Source organism: Myiozetetes cayanensis, unplaced genomic scaffold (genome assembly GCF_022539395.1).
Source record: "Myiozetetes cayanensis isolate MyiCay16 unplaced genomic scaffold, myiCay2020 scf29, whole genome shotgun sequence".
Lineage (NCBI taxonomy): Eukaryota > Metazoa > Chordata > Aves > Passeriformes > Tyrannidae > Myiozetetes > Myiozetetes cayanensis.
In genome coordinates this window covers 1,824,492-1,841,621 of record NW_026087510.1, presented here as the reverse complement: position 1 = coordinate 1,841,621, position 17,130 = coordinate 1,824,492, and the positions used below count along the sequence as shown (strand labels likewise).

The window sequence follows — 17,130 nt, the reverse complement described above, 5'->3', positions numbered from 1 at the left end:
TGCTCCTTTAGACAAGTTATTGCATCAGTGCTTGCTGTAGAGGAGTGTTTATTTTACTCAGAATTGTTGGTAATTCACTGTTCCTTTGGAAACTACCAGGTCATTAGTACAGCACTTAATTTTAATACCAATATTAGAAAGCAAAATGAGAATTTAAATGCCTCCTTTGCCCACAATATGGAGCTGTTTGGGAGCCTGTGCTGGAAGTGTTCTGGTTTTTTAATATAATCACAGAACAGGCTGAGTTGGAAGGACCAGGCTGGGTCCAGCTCCTGGCCCTGCTCTCTCAGGGCTGTCCTTGGGGCCCCCAGTTTGTCACTGTGACCACTGATCACCTGCCCAGTGACTCCAGGGCTTGGCCATTTAATTTGGGGTTATTGAGCATCACTTCACGTGCCCAGGGAGGAACTGAGTCACTGCTGGGCCAGGTTGTGTTTCAACACTGCCAAGAAATGGAGACCCCACTTCCCTGGAAATCTGCAGGAATTTGGCCAAGGGAGGGCTGCAGGTCGATGCCTGTCCGTGGAGAACAAGGATGTCAGAGGAACAAGTGTTTTAGGAGCTTCCAAACGTGTCACAGGGCAGGACTGTGGCAGGATTACACCAAAACCCTTTTTTTTTAGTTTGGAAAGTGCAATTAAGTGTTTAAAACTAAAGGCCCAGCTCTGCAATTCCCATGAGAAGCTCTCAGGGTGTGAACCTGGTTCCAGTGTGACCTGAGTTTTTCATAATCACCTTCCCCTGAACTGTTACCTGGGGAATTCAAAGGCTAAAATATTCTTTTCTTTAATAATCTTTACTGGTTCATCTCCTGCCTCTGGCATTTTGGCAGAATTTTCTAAATTAAAAAATGAAAACGGAATTTCAGCTGTGCCTGTGAGCCTTTATGTGGGTAACTCTTAAATTCCTGAAGTCCATCCTGTGGGCACAATCAGTTAAGATTCTGACACATGGCTCAAAAAAACCCAGCACATGGTTTACAAACTACTCCACAAAAGTAAAAATCATCCTGTTTATGAAGCTTTTCCAAGGGAATTTCTTTAATACACTGAATTTAAGGCATTTTGCTTTGCTGTTCCTGCAGCCCTTGGCTGGGTCACCCCACAGAAGGGCATTTTTTCCTCTCTGTGAAGGCATTTTTCTTTCTCCCCAGGGATTTTGGGGCTACACATGGTACAGTTCTCTTGGGCAGGGAATAAATAACCTGTGGCAGGCAAGTAACAAGGCAATCCCTGTGTGCTCTTGTGTTCTGGAAAATACAGTGTCGTGTTTTCCACGTGGCCTTTCTGTGTCTGAGGTTGCTCTGCATTTACATGTAATCCCTGGGAAGGGTTGGAAAGACCTCCAAGATCACCAGGACCAATCTCAGGCATTAGGCAGCACTTTCTAAGGTAGTGTCCTTAAGAAATAATATCACTGAGTTACAGAATGAGATCAGAATTTGTGGGGGTTAAAATTTTCCAAATAAGGGTCACTTTTCCTTAGGGATTTCTCTGTGCAAGCCTTGGAGTGCACAAGTACCTTCAAGGCTTTCCCAACCAGGGTGAGGAAACTTGTTTGTTTAAAGAAACTTGAGTTTCTCCCACAGTTGCTTAAGACTTCAGATTTCAACGTGATCCTTTCAGACTTTTTTTCCCCCATCTCATTTCTTTTCAGAACTGGAAATCGGTGGCAGTGGTGTCAGCTGTTCCATTCTCTATTGCTGGGAGGTGCCTTTCAGCAGAGTTAGAGAGGCTGGAACCTTTTCTATCAATTATTGGGACAGTTTCTGAGTCTTGTGGAGCCTCAGATGAAACATCTCATTTTCAGTGTGTTCTTAGAGATTTTCTCCTTGATTTGGTTGAGATAAAACTAAACCCACTCATTTCAGGGCTCGTACTGGTGCCTGTTTGAACCCCTAGCAATGTTTTGGCACCTCTGTTTTGGTAGGAAGAGTGTTAATGATAAATTAACTAATGATAAAGACAGATTAATCCTGTTTCCACTGTCAGAGTCCTGGAAACTTCCCAAGATGTGTCACAAATGGGCATTTTCTCTGTCCTTTGTCCCCTCCTTCTCTCCCCCCATTTTCCCCCAGTTTGGTGCAGCATCACTGGACACACAGTAATGGGGGTGAGCAAATAACCCCCTGGTTGGATTCTGGGGAACTTCTTTTATGGGTGATTTCTTTCAATTATTTTTTTTCCCCCTTCAAATGTACTCCTGTAAGTGTCATTGGATGTTTTAATTACACTTGTCCAGCACACTTGACGTGGTCTGGAGCTCTGAGAGTCCACAGAACCACGTGGATGGATGTGTTTGTGCACATGGAGAGTGGGGGAGATGCAATAAATCCCAGCTTTGGGAGCACCTTGGAGATTCCTGCTAAAGCCTGTTAGTCTGGCTGAAGTTTTTATGCAACATCTGGTTAAGGGGGGGAAGTTTTTACCCCAGGGAAAACTTTTCTTTTGAGAAAATCAGTTCGGCCAAGTCCCTTTTCTGCTCATTTTTCAGCCCCCTCTTTCCCAGAAGGAAAAGTGCTTCCATCTAGTCCATTCCACGTTTAGCACTTGCTCAAGTTTTTTGTGTAAAAATGCAAGTGGTGATAGAAAACACATGTCAGGTTTGCCTCTGAACCACCTGTGGGCCGTGGACTTTGCAGGTCCTTCGGTTAATGAAAGGTTCTTGGAGGGGGGGCAGATTTGAGGTGTGAAGTTTTTGTTGGGGGGCACTGGGGGCTGTGGCTGTGTTTTTTCCGAGAGGAAATGGAAGAAGTTTCCCCTCAGCTTTTATCACTTCCTCCTGCCAACTCAGGGGAGATTCCTTGCCTTCATTTATCAGTTTGAAAGGTACATTTTGTTGCTGTTGGCCAGAGAAGTTGTGGCTGCCCCATCCCTGGAAGCGTTCCAGGCAACCTGGGCTAGTGGAAGGTGTGGAATGAGATGAGATTTAAGGTCCCTTCCATCCCAAACCATTCTGGGATTCCTTCCTGAGCTCATTCTCTGCTCTAAAGGGGGCTGTGCACCCACAGCAGTAGCTCAAAGAATATGGACCCTTCTCTAATTAATTATAGAGTTAATATGTGGAACGTGGAGTAATGGCCAAGTTTTCCAGTGCTCCTGAAAGGCAACAGGGACTGCTTTGAAACCAGACTTCAGGAACTCCCCAGGATAAGCTGAAATCCTCTCCTGAGCCTCTGGAATCAGGCCTGTGGAAAGGAGGGTGTTGGGAGGAGAGTGTGTCCCACCTTTGCAGCTCCAGGAATGCTGGCATTGCTCCCTGTGACCTTCCCTCCTCTCTGAGTCCTGTTTGTGGGGGAGCTCAGGGTGCCAGCAGAGCCCTCATGGAAAACCAGGAGCTGCAGTTCCTAATGGGAATTCAGATTTATTCCTGTCCCAGCAGAACTCTTAGGGGAAAACCGGGAGCTGCAGTTCCTAATGGGAATTCAGATTTATTCATACCCTGCACCTCCAAATGTGCTCCTGCCTTCCAGGCTCCTCAGGGTGTGTTTGTTTCTCCCTCGTGTGCTTTAGTGAAGTTTTGTTTCCTGCCTTTGCATGTCCCTTGCAAATGCTCCTCTGTACGTGCAGAATGAAATCTTACTCAGCACAGCACAGTTCAAATAACACAAATACCTCTCTCTGGATGACAGGAGGGTGAGAAATCACAGCATAAACGTATCTGAGTGGAAAAGGTGCTTAGAAAATGTGACAGTGAGACAGGATCAATGACTCCCTTAAGCCAATTAAGCTCTCCTTGCCACAGCACTCTTCCCCCATCAAAATTAATGTTTCTGGAGGTTCTGTGTTGTTTTTTTTTCCTTCTCCCTTGGCACTCCTGCTGATAGCTGAGGTTTAGAAGGCATTTTTTCCAGAGACTTTGATTCTTATCAGCGTGGAAAAAATGTTAATATTGATTTAGTGGGGGAGAAAACAGGAGAAGTGAGTAAGAGACTAATAGCCTGGAATGACAGGGCTGTATCAATTTTCAGTGCTCTCCGAGGAATAATGTGCTTGTTTGCAGCAAATGGAAAAGTAGACTATGACTAAAACTGTCACTGACCTCCCACAGAATTTAATGGATTTTGGAGCTCAGAGAAGAAAAAGACAGTTGTAACTAACTCTGTGATTTTAATGCACTCTCCTTGAAAATCAGCAGTTTTATGAAATGCTACATGCAGGAAGATAACAACTGTATATATCTTATAGAGCTGCATAAAAATTTATATTCACTGCCTTAGTCTTAGTTTTGACTATGGATGGATGCACTTCTCGATAAGCAGAAACAATAACATGTTATAGCTTTGAGGTGGTTTATATCCTTATATCCTTATATCCTTATATGGTGTATATCCTTTGTATCCATTACCAGCATATAAACTGAGCCTGTTAAAAAAAGATGGAGAAAAACTGCAAAAAATCTCATTCCTGGCCCATTCTCGTGGCTTTTCTGTGTAAGCAGTTCCTGAATGAGGTAAATAAATATAAATAATGGTCCCTTCATGCGTTGGAGGGTCTGTTCATGTTGATTTGCAGCAGCCAAAGGAAGGATCCTGCTCGGTCCAGTGGGGGACAGTGAAAGAAAGGACACTTTGTTTTGTGGCAAAGCCACTTTTCCTTTAAATGAATTAATAAGTCAAGCAGCTCCTTTAATTTAACTGCCTCTTTGTTTTAGCCCAAAGCCACCAAGTGCTGGTTCCTCTTGCAGAGCTGTCTCCATTGTCCTGCCCTGGCACAGTTGGGCTGAGCTTTACTCCCATAAAGAAAGGCTGCCCGAGCAGGAGGAGGATTTTGCTGCTGTTTCAGGATCCAGAATCCTGCCCTGATCCCTGGGATAATCTGGAGTGCAATGCCATCTAGTGTGCAAAGAGCTCTCAGGATTGCTGCACTCAGGAGGTTCACGGCAGCAATTCCCACCTGCATCTCATCCCAGCTCCAAACAGCTGCACTTTTCCCAGGGAAGCTGTGGCTGCCCCTGGATCCCTGGAAGTGTCCAAGGCCAGGTTGGATGGGGCTTGGAGCAACCTGGGCTGGTGGAAGGTGTCCCTGCCCATGGTAGGGGGTGGCACTGGAGGAACTTTAAGGTCCCTTCCAACCCAATCCACTCTGGGATTCCGTGATTCCATGATTTGCTGGAGATGGTTGTAATTAAATCTTAGCATTGTGAGCTTTCAGTTTCCAAAATTCTCATCCTGACAGTTGCTTGGGGTTTTTTTGGAGTGAGGATGGGCAGGAGGAAACAGGGATAATTTGCCCAGCCCAAGAGGGAGATATCTGTGGTTGTGGGCTGATATTGTATCCTTTCTCCATGTGTCATAAATTAGTTTTTGGTGTTCAGAGCGTGGCCAGAGGTGTTTGTGTCCAGTTTGTTGTGCTTTCATGGATGATAAAGCACAGCTGTGAATCCACAGTGAGTCAAAGCCCTCCTGGACCGGACTGGAGGAGTTTGAACCTGACTGGGCTCCTCTTTGCACCCCGTGCTTTGATAGTTTGGGTGCAGGATGAACATTCCTTCATCTCTCACCTTGTCTTCATTTGTACTTTGAGCTCCTAAATTCTGCACATGGAATAACACAGTTTTCCTGGCAGTAGGACAGAAGAATCCCTCTCTCTCCTGTTCTGAGAGGGGTACTATGAGTGAGATGGTTGCAGACTCAGCTCCTCTTCCAGCTCTGTTTTTGGTGGTGTTGTGTGACATCCAAGAACTGAATTTTGGATGCTGCCAGAAGTCTGGGTCTCCCCAGGTAGTGACCAGACCTCAGCACGGTGAGGCTGCCAGGGAGGTTTTATTTCTGAATAACCTCCTTTTGCTTTCAATTAATTGTGAAACCAGGCTTGAATAGGGTGTGAAATGGAAACAGGGAGAGGTAACACCAGCTGCCTTTATTTACATGTGTTAATCAACACAGACCCAAACAACAACAGCAGCTGAAAGTGGAACCATTCAGGGAGTTTGAAATGCTCCCTATTTCGCTGAGAACTTTGAAAAACGTGTCCTTTGTGGAGAGGTGGAAGGTCAGTGGCATATTTAGGTGTTTTTAAATTGCCTGCTGTGGCAGGGTCCTCTCAGAGCCCTGAAGTGACTGCCTTTCAGCTCGGCTGCACTCCCAAATTCCCAGTGAATAGTCCATATTGGGGCTGGTTAAAATGTGATTTGTCAGTTGAGGGAATGAGAGCTTTTCTGGTTTATATTTATTTACTGATACCATTTCCCTCTAAGAAGGAAATCAGCTCTCTGGTAGGAATTCTGTGAGCAAGTAGCACAGCTAGTTTATAAGAGGGACCAAAATTTATGATCAGACTTGTTTTACACTGGAAAGACCCTTTTCAGCTCCATCTGTTTCTAAGTCATACAGGCTAATTCTTCAGTCAAAGCTTGGACTTGATGATCTTGGAGGTCTTTCCTAACCTTAAAGATTCTGTGATATTAGTTATCAAAATGCAGGCTGATTTCTGGCAGGTACCATCACTCAGACATCCCTCTCCCGCCTCTCACAGGTCATTTCAGGTGCTGTTTGCCTCAGCAAATATGTTTCCATGCTCAGAAGAGATTTTCCTCACTGTCACTGTCCATAATCCCTTTGGCCATGACAGGCCAGGCTACAGAGGATGATGTGTAGTGGCACCAGCCCTGTGCCAGGAATTGCTCTTCAGCTGTATCAGAGGAGACCAAGGTGCAGCAGGAAATTGGGGTTTAGATGGGCTGAGGGACTCTGAGGAGAGAGCAGGACAGGAGAGGCTCCTTCTCACTCATCACTGCCCTGTTTGCACAAAATCAGCCTGTTCTTGGGGCGTTTTACACTGTATAATTTACAGGCACTGATTTCCTCCATTCCCTAAATGTTGTTTTTTTTTGTGCTGCAGCATCCCATGCTCTCATTTCCTTGGGGGGTATGAGAAGCAATCTCCTGAATTTTCCCAGCTTTTTCTACCTGAAAATATGGCACCTTCTGATAAGTTTCCCAATGTAACACTTGAAATGTCTTCTTGACACTTTAATGGACAGGAATTTTCCAGGGGTCGGGAGAAATGGGGCAGTGGGTGGGAAAGAAGCAGAGTTTCTTTCTAACAATGCTAATTTTCAATTCTTGAACCAGCTTGCATTGAGCATTACAAATTCTCCAGGGTATTTTCAGAGCTGAAAGAACAAAGAGAAACTTTGAAGAGGGGGAAATCGCTATCAGCTGATGGAGAAGGCTGGAGAAGTGTATGTTCCTATACTGAAAATGCATTTTCCTATACTGAAATTATATGTTCCTGTGCTGAAAGTGGATGTTGCTGTACTCTGCTGTGCTGCACTGGACTTTATTGTACCTGTGTGAGGAAGGAAAGCTGATTAATTATCCTTACAGTCATGTGGAGATGTTTTTTGGGCATCAAGGATGTTTTTGTTATACTAACACATAAGATACGGACAAGGGACATGTAAATAAATTGAAGTGTGTTGTCAGTTTAGGCAAGAAAAGGGAAAAATTGGGAGAATTGTCCATAGGCAGGAACATGATAATCAGGGCTGGAATGGGCAGAGTTCTCTGTCCCCTCACTGCATCTTAGAATGCACTTGGTAAAGAAATAACTCTGAAAAGTGTGCAAGAGACTTTGAAAATCTGTTCTCTGCAGAGTTAGACTTCAAATGTGAACTTGTGGGGAATTCCTCTGTGTGGTGCTGGTGGAACAGACCACGCTGATAACCCCACTGGGTGCTGATGGGATCATTCCCTGTCATTTCTGGGCTGCCCAGCCCATATCTGGGACTGACAGGACACCCCTAGTACAGTGGCTGCTTCAAACAGGGCATCATCTACAGTAAAGTAATAAATTAAATGCAAGATTGACTTCTGACATAGTCAGGGTAAAAGCCCTTCTTGGCTCTTGGGAGGTGGAGGCACCGGCAGGGACCTGCAGCTTCTGAGAACTGATGAACTCATGCTATGTGTTTTACAACTTCCCTGGCCAGGACTGCACAATTACACCTGGATCTGGCCAGGGAGCTCTTTGGCCAAATTTTGCAATAAGAGGGCGAGTCTGTGCTAAGAAAGTGTCAGATTTTGAGATTTCCATGTTAACCTCGGAGTTCAGACAGGTGGATGTGAGAAGAGGGAGCTGATTGCAATCCCTCCCTTTAAAGGGTGGAATAAACCCCAGGCAGGGGGTGGGCTGGCTTCCATGGCCTGTGATTCCCAAAATACCTCTTTCTGCACAGGAAGGACTAGACCTGGCTGTTCTGGACAGGTGCTGTGGAATGGCAGCAGCATCAGCACACCGTGTGCTGTTTGTCGGGCTCACCCTAAGGAGATCGTTCCTCGAGTGGTTAAATGACCACACACACATCAAATTGGACCCAGGTTTTTGGGGTCTCGGGGCAGGGGTGATCTCGTTGTTCGTGGTTGTCGGGGCTCAGGTGCTGGATGGTAAAATCCAGCCGGTGAAGGATGACCCGGGCCGTTCGGATGAGGATCGTTCAGCCCTCGGACACGTGGACGCCTTTAGGGCTGTCCCCTGACCAGGGGAGGCTCTGACAGCAAAGTTTTCATCCTTGAGTCCTTGTTTGCTCTGGGGAACAAGCAGTGCCCAGGGAGCTGCTGTCCCTCAGCCCCAGGGCGCACATCCTGCCCTGGTTCGCAGCTCGCCCAGCCCCGGGGACCGGGCAGGAATTTCCTGGAGCCTCAGCTGGGAGCGCGGCGGGGAAGGACGGGCAGTGAGGAATCAGCTTTGCCTCACACCGAGCTGCCTTTCAGCATGTGATGGCACTTGCTGCCGGTTTTTTTCCCTCTGCTCTCGGGCTGGAGCCGCAGCAGCCCCGGGAGCGCAATCCCTGCCCGCCTTCCCTGCCTCGCTGTTTCCTTTGGCTCTCCCGGAGCTGCCCGGCTCGTCCTGCGGGCCCTTCCCGGGCAGGGCAGGGCAGGGCAGGCAGGGCAGGCGGCGGATTCCTCGGCGCCGCAGACCCAGCATGAGCTGGGCAGTGCGGGAGCCGCGCTCGGGGCCGGGCAGGCACAGCCCCGCCGATATTCCCTGGAATGCTGAGCTGCGGGAGCGGCTCCGGGACGTGATGTGACTGCCTCTGGGGAGCCCGATGCCTGCGAGGTGTTCTCGGTCGGCCGCTGGGAAGCTCCGGAGGGACCTGGAGGGGTTAGGGCTGGGCTGGGGATCCATCCATGGGAAGGACGGAGCTCTGGAGCAGGGGTAAGTAGTGCCCAGCCCGCGGGGACATCCCGGACTCGCAGGCATCCCATAAAGCCGTGGCCCCGAGCGCTGCGGTGGCCACGGAGAGGATTCAGCACCCCCAGCAGATGGAGTTTGCAGGGGGTTGGTTGTCTTTTTGTGCAGACTGCCTGACGTGACAAAGCCCCACACTGTGGGTCTCCTTCCAGGGATTAACCTGGGGCCTTTGGGAAGAGCTTTTTGCACCAAGGTGATCAGTCTGAGATGGTATCAGTGAGGTGGGGGGACATCCCAGCAGTGCTTTCTACAATGGCCATCGAGACGTAGGTTTTTAAACCTTTAGTGCATCTTCTGCTAGTTAGAGAAATGAGAGGACAGTAAATGAGTGAGTATATTGGATGTTTTGGTGCTAGCTGTGTTCCAAACTGTTGCTAACAGTGCGTGAGGGTAGGGTTGGCAAAGGTTTCCTTCCAGAACGAGATTTTATCATTTATTTCCTTTGCTTTGATCTTTCATGCATCTTTAAAAATAATCTTTTGAATGTGAAGTGGCATCAGTTGATAAAGTGAATGTGTATCCACTCTGACCTTTTACCTGGGTAATTTTGTAGACATTTATTACGTTTGTTTGTTTTCTTTGATAAAGATTTGAATGTTTGTGAAGCAGACTTGGATAAATCTTTCATCAGGTGCAGGGACACACAATACTCATGTTAGATGTCAGTCTGACAGGAACCAGAGAAAAATCTGTGGTTGACAGAATGGTTTTAGGAGGTTACATGCATTTCTTCATTCATAGCCTGTAAATTATTAACCAGGCAAAATTGGCATCTGGGCTTTCTAGGAACAACTCTGCCCACGTGCCCACCTCAGAAATCCTGCCACAGGAGCTCCGTGCCACTCCAGGCTCTCCAAAGCAGCACAGACCTGTCACAGCATCTGCAACACCCCTGAAAAAACGTGATGAGAATTCCCCTGGTTGTTTTGGCAGTGTAAGTCACTGTGTGCCAGGATGTGTCCCAAGTGCTCCCTGTGTGCTGGCTCAGCTTCTTGGCTTTTGTGGAGGAGACTTGGACCTAAACCACTTCCTATTTCCTGCCTGTCTTTGCTCCTTGCTTTTCCTAAGGCCCACTGAGCCTTTTATCCCTTGTTCCCAGATTTGCATATGTGAGGAGGGGGAATCTCTTCCCAGACTTTGTTTTCCTGCGTTATTTGGTCAGGCTGAGTTGACACCTTTCCTTTGAGGGTTTGGTTGGTGTTGCTGGTGATGCAGCACCTGAGATACTCAAAAATCTGAGCTTGTTATTTGCCATGAGTTAAAGAAACTGTGGGGGTTTTTTGTGTTTTATTTCTGTGTGTTTGGCTGAGCAGCCCCAGCAGAGAAACCAGGACTGTTTGGACTGGCAGCTTTCAAATTCCTGCACAGTTTGGTGGCAGAGCTGCTCACACACAAAACTCAGCCACTCTGAGACTTAAATGAATGACTTGGAAGCTGTTTATTGGACTTGTGGATCTTTTCTTATGCTGATTCCTTACAACACACTTCTGTGAATAACCAAGGTCTTCCTTCCTTCCTCCCTCCCTCCCTCCTTCTCTTCCTCCTCTTCCTCATTTTAAAAGCTGGGAATTCCTAGGGAACAACTCAGTCTGCTCTGGAGATGTGGGGTCAAACTCCTCCTCCTGTTCAGCTGAATGAGTCGAATCTCAGACGTTTGAAGCAAAACAAGAAGTTCAAAATCCTCTCCCTGATCCCAAAATGCTCTAAAAGATGTTTTCTGTAAAGTCACTCAAATATGTCTTTTACATTAAACTCCTTTGCTTGGGGCCTGCCTTGTGGTACCTGGAGGTGTCTGTGCCTGGAGTTCCTGTGTTGTTTGGAATTATCTTTGGTCAGCAGTGTGGCATTAATGGGAACCTGTGCCTTTAGTTGTTTAACCCAGCTTTGCAGTTGCTTTTATGAAGGAAGTGCTTTATTTATGCGATATTTTTTTATGGAAATTGAATGTGAGAGGGCTAAGTTGTGCACCCCCAAGATTATTTTCATTTCCTTCTGGCTGCAGCACACTTATTTCCTTTCCCTGGGAGCCCTGGGGTCGGTGCAGCTGAGCCCCACGGGGCTGTGGAGATGCCCTGCTGGAGGTGAGGGTGTCCAGGGCTGTTCCTGCTCTGGGAACATGCTGTGGAGCAGGACATCACACATCCCCCTGTGCTGTCAGCTTGGAATGTGCTGTTTGTCCAAACAACAGCACAACCATTTAATCACAACGTGCCACAGTGGAGGCTCTGTGTGTGCTGGACCAGATGCATCAGTTCCCCCAGGCTGGGCTGCCCCTTCCCTCCCTTTGGAAGAGCTGTGCTGTGGATTCCCAGCAGAGGTGTGCTGGGAAAAACCTTTTCCTTTATGTTCTGCCCCTCAGGGTGTCTCTTGGTGCTCAGGAGTGATAGAAGGGAGTCAGGAACAGATTCTGCTCATTTATCTGCTAGTTCTTCCTCCCTGGAGCACATCCACGGAGCAGAGCACCAGAGCACGTGGAGTTCACTGCTGAGCCTTGGGGAATGGGGCTGGGAATGGCCTCCTAACCTTAGTTTGCAGAAGCACCATGGTTGCCTGAAGCAGTTGATGCTCTGGCAGTGACTCCCCAGCCGTGGCCACAGTTCCTGAGCATGGGGACTTTCCATGTTGTCACCATGTGTGAGTTATTACCGGTCTGGTGGAAGAACAGCCTCCCCTGCCCTGGTAAACACTGGTTTGGGAGCCTCTGCTCCAGGGTTGTGGTTCATGTTGTCCTCTGAAAGCCCAAAGCCTGGAAATAGTGTCCCCCCTGAGAGAAGGAGAAGGAAGTGAAGGTGTCACACAAGCAGAAAGGGTGCAGGGAAGATGCGAAGCAAATCTGGGAGTGACTCCACATCTCTCCTGAGTCTTCCCAAGTTTCATTCCAAGTGAGAGAGATTCTGTGTCACTTGGAGGAGCCAGAAAATCCAGGTTTCACCCAGCTAAGGTGAAAAGCCCAGTGGCTTCAATCTGAGAAGTTCAGCAGTGTTTATTTTATGGCCATCATTTCTGTAGGCTGGAATACACGGAGCGAGGGAGTTTCTCAATGCTCAGTTCTTACAGAGCTTTAAAGACAAAACACAAAGCCATGAAATTCCAACTAAACCCCCCCAGGCTGCAAATGGAGCCCATGGAGCCATCCAGGATGTTGTGCCCTCTTTGCCAGTGCCCAAGGTACTGCTCTGCATGGAGCCACGCACAGGGCTGGGTGTTCCTTGGGCTGGTTTCAATAACATCAGATATTTTAACTCCATGAAAACATTGGGTTTTCAGATGCTCAGAAGTTGTTTTTGCCTAATGGAGTCCCCAGTGGCTGCATCTAAGAAGTTTTTATGAATATTTCATTGCTTCTGAAGATTGACCTTCTTACACATTTAGAGGAAATAAAAGGGTGAGACCACATGAGAAAACGGGGAAAGCAACTCTGATACAACTCTCTGAGATTTTATGTCCCAGCAAGCTTAGGCATCAAATAGACTTGGCTTAAGAATTAAAACAAACAGACTCCAGCAGTTCTACATGAGCTGCCTGCCTTGGCAGCTCAGCCTGGGATCGGGGATTGAGGGGGGGATATTCCCTGGCTGTGCATTTCTGACTGCAGGGAGTGAAATGATGTCAAGGTTACTCCTGATTCATCTTCAGAGATGAAACCTGGTGGGGATTGATCACCACAAAAAAAAAAAAAAACCTTCACTCCACACTGATGTGATGGCAGGAACACCATCAGGTGCTGAGAACTTCACCCAGTGCTGAAAGCTGGTGTCGAATTGCAAGGTTGGCTCCTGCCATGGATTTTGTTTCTCTGCTGGGTTTTGGGATTGTTCCTCTGCTGTGCCTGAGCAAGGGCAGTTCCCTGCTCTGTGGGCAGCAGTGGGAACAGCCTCAGTGACCTTTGTGCAGCACCACACCTGGAATTAACCTCTCAATCAAATGCCAAATCCTGGAGCCATTGAATCTCAAGGGATGCCCTTCTTTGCTGCCACCCCAAAGCGGTGCCATTTGCCCTCCCTCTGGGAAGAGCTCAGGTGGTGTGGATGTAAGGAGTTGCAGCAACCTGTGCCACCACAGGAGCTTTTATTCCTCATGTCCTGGTCAGGATGGGAGCCCAGCACTCCCCCTGTCTCCATCCATCTCCAGCTGTGGCTGCCCCTGGATCCCTGGAAGTGTCCAAGGTCAGGTTGGATGGGGCTTGGAGCACCCTGGGCTGGTGGAAGGTGTCCCTGCCCATGGCAGAGGTGGAATAGATGGTCTTTAAGGTCCCTTCCACCCCAAACCATTCTGGGATTGTGTGATTTCAAAGTTGTCCTCTGCAGGATTTGTGAGGGAGCTTGAGGAGTGTCCCAGCTGTCCCAGGGTACTTGGGCACGACCTCACTGGAAGCTCAGAGTGCAAACAAAGGAACAAAACAGCCCAAGGAAGACCTGTTCTGGTGCATGTAAGGCACATTTGGAACTATTCCTGCATCCAGGAGGATTAAAGCACCCTGAGGGTCCTGCAGGGACCTGCCCTTTCCTCTGGCTGTGCATATTTATAAACCGTGGGAGGATTTATTAGTGCTGAAGGTGAAGCTCAGTCGAAGGGATGCTGAACAATCATCCTGCCACAGGAAAAAATTGTCTCGTGTGATTTGCCGGCTTAAAATAGTTCTGAAAGTAACTCCAGGCAGAATCCACATCCCACAACCTTTCACATTTACTTAGTGCTGGTACTTGCATAAAATTTAGCTGCTGAGTTCACCTGGGATTTGATGGGAACCTGCTGGGAAAGGAATTTCCTGTGTCCAGCTCTGGGGCTCCAACAGCACAAGGACCTGGAGCTGCTGGAGAGAGTCCAGAGGAGCCCATGGAGATGCTCCGAGGGCTGGAGCCCCTCTGCTCTGGAGCCAGGCTGGGAGAGCTGGGGGTTCACCTGGAGGAGAGAAGGCTCCAGGGAGACCTGAGAGCCCCTTGCAGGGCGTAAAGGGGCTCCAGGAGAGCTGGAGAGGGACTGGGGACAAGGGATGGAGGGACAGGACACAGGGAATGGCTTCCCACTGCCAGAGGGAATGGAGAGATGGGATATTGGGAAGGAATCCTTCCCTGTGAGGGTGGGCAGGCCCTGGCACAGGTTGCCCAGAGAAGCTGTGGCTGCCCCTGGATCCCTGGAAGTGTCCAAGGCCAGGTTGGACAGGGCTTGGAGCACCCTGGGCTGGTGGAAGGTGTCCCTGCCCATGGCAGGGGGTGAATCTGGATAGGTTTAAGGTCCTTTCCAACCCAAAGCATGGAGATTCCATGATTGAATGTCTCCTCTATCCTCACACATTCCAGTGATGTTTTCTGTTGTACTCTGCTCAGTCCATGGGCAGGAAACAGGATCTCTTCATGGGGACCCTTTGCCTTTTTACTGCAGAGGTGCCTTTAATTCCAGCATCCAAAACCTTCTACACGACATCACACACACTTTACAGAAAGGGACATGAAAATCATGGAACCACAGAACAGCTGGGGCTGGAAGGGTCCTTAAAGACCAAAATCCAGCCATCCTGGGAGAGCTGTGCTTGGATCTCTGCTCACCCTGGTGCTGAGTGTGACAGGCCTATGGTGTTCCATGGACTATCCAGAGATAGTGTCCAGCCTGGAGCAGTGATCCATGTGGCATTACAGGAGATGCATCTTCTTTTTTCCTCTTCTCAAGCTCTGTTTGATTTTATATGTATTTTCTTGCTGCTCTTGAGTACTGCTTTGGAGTTGTCAGAGGGGTGATGTCAAATATCAGGGAAGAAATGGAGTTTCAGATAGAAAAATATTATTTAAACAGGTCTTTCTTATCTTTAGTTTGATCATTAGTTCAGGATATTTATGGCTGGTAAAGAAACCACTCTGATAGAAATGTTCTTTTCCTGCTCTGAAACCACAGTTGGGGATGAGAAGGAGAAAGCAGGAGATGGGAAGTGTGTGGGAGGATAATTAGTACATTTAGCAAGATAAAGCTGGAGTGAGGCAAACCAGGCCAGATAAATACATTTGTGCTGTCAGAGTAATTAGGTGGGAAATATTTCCCTGTTTGAGGAGATTTGCCAACCTAAAATTTCGAATATAATAAAATGAAACTCTCAAATACGTCAAAAGGCAGGTCTTGAAGGTGCCCTGTTACAAAAGCAGCTTCTGTAAGTAATGGAGTGGGTAATGAAGGTGAAGTGGTGTTTGAATGAGCAGGGGATAGTGCAGGATCTCTCTGTGAGGGCCTGGAGCTGGGAGAGGTAAGAAAAGCAGCATCTCAGAGCTTGATCAGTCTTATGGCTTTTAATTTCTTCAGGGTTTGTCCCAAGGATATTTGGGCCTTAGAATTTCTTTTTTTTTTTTTTTAAATAAAACACAGCAATGTTTCCCAGGGCAATGAGCCTCATATTTCTCTCTCTTGGCCACCAGACACACTTTTCACCCAAGGCACACATTCCAGAGCGCTGCCTGAAGGTGCCACTGGGCCTGTGGCTTTACCCTCTTCTGACTTGCTGAACTGCACAAACATCATAAATTAAGGGAGGGGACACACCAAGGAGATGTTGGAGTGTGGTGGTTTAGGGGGAAATGAAAAGGAGTCGTTCCTGATACTGTCAGAAAAGTTCTCAGCTGGAACAGGCTGTGAGGCTTGAGGAGCTGTTGCTGTGGCTGAGTGTGAGCAGCAGCAATTGCAGTTCCCTCTGTCTGGTCCCTGCCTTTGCCAGGGATTGAACCTTAAATTCCAGCTCGGAAAAACGTGCAAAGATCCCCAGGTTTCCCTGGAACAATGACACAACCTCTGCCAGGAAAAGCATCAGCCTTTCCACTGGCTGAGGACTCCTGGCAAAGGCTCGGGCAGCGTTCCTGCCGTCCCCTGCTGCTGTCCCTGCAGATGTGGCTGTGTTTGGGATGGGGCCTGGGGGATTCTGTGCCTGTCCAGGGGGCTGAGCCATCACCCTGTGCCCCATCACACCCTGCTGAGCTGGGGGCTCACATATCCCAGGAGCTCCTCATCCTGCCTGGACCTCTGTCCCTTGGTTGTGTGGGGACAGTGGGAGGGGGAGGTGTGTAAATGGGGCTCACCTTGCTTGTGCTTTATAGCAAACTTAAAACAGATGTCACATTTATAATAGAAATATAACTGTATAGCATATTACTTATAAATACAATTTATTATATTAATTATATCAACATTTTTATATTTATCCCACAATATGATTATATGTGTATATTTTTATATATTTATACTATTACATGATTATATTTACAATGTATTTATAATATAACTAACAGGAGTAAATATTAGTAATTAATTCCATTGAATGGCTCCCACTCTAACCTTAACTCTAACTCTGTTGGTGAGAGGGATTTTTTTGTGATTTTTTCTTTTATTTGATGTTTTGGTCTCTTCTTTTTCAGTCTTTTTTATTGTATTGAAGCGGTATTTGAATGGCAGCTCTCCACCATGGCTCTATCTTACTCACATGTGATGTGTGAGAGTGAGATCAGTGCGTTCAGGGCTTTAGGAGCAGAAGTTGAAATAAATAAGTTCAGAAATGAATCCAATCCATACTTCCCAGGCTTCTCACAAACGATCCTTTCATCAGGAGAGCTGGGTGGTGGAGTCACCATCACTCAGCAAGCGAGGGAAACAAGGAAGTGAAAGCCAAAACTATCTAAAAGAGCTTATTTTGACATCTGGGGGTCAGGGGCACAGATGTGCCCCACTGACCTTGCAAAGCCAGGTCCTACCTGGTGAGGGTTTGGCACCTCTTTCTGATGCACTGATTGGAACCAGTAGAAAGCCAAAAGGTCTGCAGCTTGTGCTGTATTTGCACACCAGGGACTGGCTCCTGGAAGAGGCATTAGTGCCATTATTGGTACATGATTTAGTGGCCAACAATCCTAGTCCTGGCAGCAGATTCAGGTAGTGCTTCTCTTGAAATGATTCTCACAGTTTT

General features: G+C 47.6%; 2 protein-coding genes across 5 annotated transcripts in view; one reads left to right on the top strand and one right to left on the bottom strand.

The window, feature by feature from the left end:
- ST3GAL4 (ST3 beta-galactoside alpha-2,3-sialyltransferase 4) overlaps positions 1-17,130 on the bottom strand; it is a 1,214,471-nt gene that overhangs the window by 244,349 nt on the left and 952,992 nt on the right. The window lies entirely within an intron of this gene.
- ARHGAP32 (Rho GTPase activating protein 32) overlaps positions 1-17,130 on the top strand; it is a 216,355-nt gene that overhangs the window by 106,659 nt on the left and 92,566 nt on the right. Inside the window, exon 1 of one of the 4 annotated variants that reach the window (XM_050323043.1) lies at positions 9,104-9,161. The exons of the other annotated variants lie outside the window; for them this stretch is intronic. The gene's annotated coding sequence lies outside the window, so the exon portion shown is untranslated. Of the gene's footprint in view, positions 1-9,103; positions 9,162-17,130 lie in introns of those variants that run through there. 4 annotated transcript variants of the gene reach the window in all.